The following is a 2,813-nucleotide window of genomic DNA, read 5'->3' as shown; positions in this document are numbered from 1 at the left end:
ATGTATATTATGTATGTATACTTGTATGTATATAAATGTATGTTTATACATAAGTATATATAAATATGTGTGAGTGTGTGTGTGTGTGTGCGTCTGTGTGTGTCTGTGTGTGTATATATGTATACGTATGTATGTGTGTGTGTTTATGCATATGTATATATTTTTATATTACGTGTGTGTCTTTTTGTGCGCTTTACATGTGTCGATGTCTGTGTCTGTGTGTCTGTGTGTCTGTATGTTCTCGTGTACAGTGTCCTTATTGAGAATTCATGGTATTAGAATTTGTCTATCACGCAAAATATATCACTTATATATCTTCGACATTGGAAACATAACTTTCACATTCTGATCAATTACCGCTGTCACTATGTGCGATGCACATGCAGGGTCACAGGTGAACCTCGATGACAACGGTGATGAATTTAAGTCTAACTGTTCATTGGCGGCACAGACTGAAGTTGAGCCGACTGTGGATGCCGCCCAATGTGAGGTGCGTACGAATGCTAGTGACAACAAGTCGTTTACTGAGACATGCTACACTCGCTTCATGCTTATACATACATGTGTACATAGATTCATATACGAATATTATATTTATATATATATATATATAGTCTCTGTGTCTGTGTCTGTGTCTGTGTCTGTGTCTGTGTCTGTGTCTGTGTCTGTGTCTGTGTCTGTGTGAGTCTGAGTTAGTGTGAGTCTGTGTCTGTGTCTGTGTCTGTGTCTGTGTGAGTCTGAGTTAGTGTGAGTCTGTGTCTGTGTCTGTGTCTGTGTCTGTGTCTGTGTGAGTCTGAGTCTGTGTGAATCTGTGTGAGTCTGTCTGTGTCTGTGTGAGTCTGTGCCTCTGTCTGTGTGCTTGTAATGTGTATAGTTTGCAGCTTTCCGCGTATAGTATACATAGATTTGGCAGTCAGTTATTTTTAACATATGGTACAAGTCGCAGATGTTTACTGTAGAGTAGCATTGGACGTAAGTAACAGTATGAAACTGCAGTGATAGGCATATCGAAAGCAGGCCTTCTTGGCCTTGAAGGAAACGAATATTACATCCATGACATACATCCCCCTCAATCGCACTAGTGAAGCATTGCAATGTGAGACTTAGGAACGCAAATTGAAGTTTTATTGTACATGTCAATCGGTCTGTTAACGTGACTGTTAATGATGGTCTGTTAATGGTGGACGCTCCAGCACCATTTAAATATTTAGTTATAAGACAGTAGCGCTTGCACACACTCGTATATGACAATCGCGCCTTTCACACGCAACATACATTCATACATATAGCGTGGGTGACAGTCGTGTACGTTTAAATATGTCATTTGTTCATCATTATATCTCTGACCCTTATTGTTGGCGTTGTGGGTCGGCAGATACCTCTGGATCGTCTGAAAGGCATGTCGCCACAACAACAGATCTCGCTGCTGCAAGAATGCCTCAGTGATTACCGGTGGCAACTGGAGAACGAGAACATCATCCTCACCAAGTTGAATGAGTAAGTACGGAATAACTCCTGCGTATAATAGTACCAGAGAAACTGCGACCTACCAACTGCCGAGTTCAATGTATCGACTGCAGCCGATTGAATTGTGTGTATAATGTATACACCTATCTGTATGATCTTGATCACTGTATGAAATATGTGCATATATATATATATATATCAACTATTCTGTGTGATTTTGCCTCAGGTACATAAATAATCAAGAGTGATGTATATCAACTATTCTGTGTGATCTTGCCTCAGGTACACGAATATCAAGGGTGAGAGGTCGCGGAAGGTCTTTGTCGAATACATGGACCAGAGCCGAATAGTGCACATGAACAGAGACATCTTATCGAAAGCCATCCACGCACACGAGCAAGCCGTTGTGGGGGTGGAAATGCAAATGTATGTGACCAGGCACCTCGCATGGACTAAAAGGGACACCCCATCTGTGTGAGAGGAGGGACCTGTGAGGACATACCACTTTTTTGGGGGGGGGGTGCAGTGTGTTGTGATCTGCTACAAGGCGAGCGTACAAGCCACACATGCATATGTATAGAACTATTTTTAATGTATATATCTATTCTTAATGTATAGAACTATTCTTAATGTTTATATCTAATCTGATTGTATAGATCTATTCTTAATGTATATATCTATTCTTAATGTATTGAACCATTTTTAAGTATATATATATTCTTAATGTATAGAACTATTCTTAATGTATATATCTATTCTTATCCTGCGCCATCCACGTTCACGCGCAAATTGTCGTTGAAGAGAATATATGTGTTTTGGCGATCAACTGTTACAGTTATTTGTCGGCGTACTATACGCAAAGGCAAACGTTTATTCCGGATACCTCCCATTATCTGGCTCGTAGTGGGGCGCGAAAGTAATTTAAAAAATATGTGTAATATGTAAACATTTCTTCAAAGCGTTCATTCGAATGCCTGTTCTGATGTTCATGTAACGTCTAGATGCGCTTCTCCTATCAAGGGGGTGCGTATGTATAGGAGATAGCACAGAAGGATTTCCTAGCGTATAATCTGTAGCATATAACCAGTCCCAAACTCTCATCACTTAAAGTGTACAAGCTATCAAACTATATCAAGTGTATTGAATATGTCTCCCGAAATCCTCACGAATACACAGTGTAGCCACTTCGAATGCCCGGCTTAAGCACCGCTACTCCGAACTAAATGCGGAGATGGATATGATGAAGGACGACCATCGTGATCAGCTCACGCGGCTGGACAAGGGCAGGGCCATGCTCACCCAACGCACAAAGGAACTAAATGCACAGGTAAAGCTGACAGCCACAC

At 40.9% G+C, this 2,813-nt stretch overlaps 1 pseudogene across 1 annotated transcript; it reads left to right on the top strand.

Annotated features, from left to right (window-relative positions):
• Nucleotides 1-367: 367 nt before the first annotated feature.
• Nucleotides 368-1,497, top strand: SARC_14001 (hypothetical protein; annotated as a pseudogene; the record flags this gene model as incomplete). The annotated part of the gene is made up of 2 exons: nt 368-490; nt 1,376-1,497.
• Nucleotides 1,498-2,813: the final 1,316 nt, after the last annotated feature.

This window comes from Sphaeroforma arctica, assembly GCF_001186125.1.
Source record: "Sphaeroforma arctica JP610 unplaced genomic scaffold supercont1.4015, whole genome shotgun sequence".
Classification (NCBI taxonomy): Eukaryota; class Ichthyosporea; order Ichthyophonida; genus Sphaeroforma; species Sphaeroforma arctica.
The sequence above is the reverse complement of the archived record's forward strand: the minus strand, read 5'-3'. Positions and strand labels throughout refer to the sequence as shown.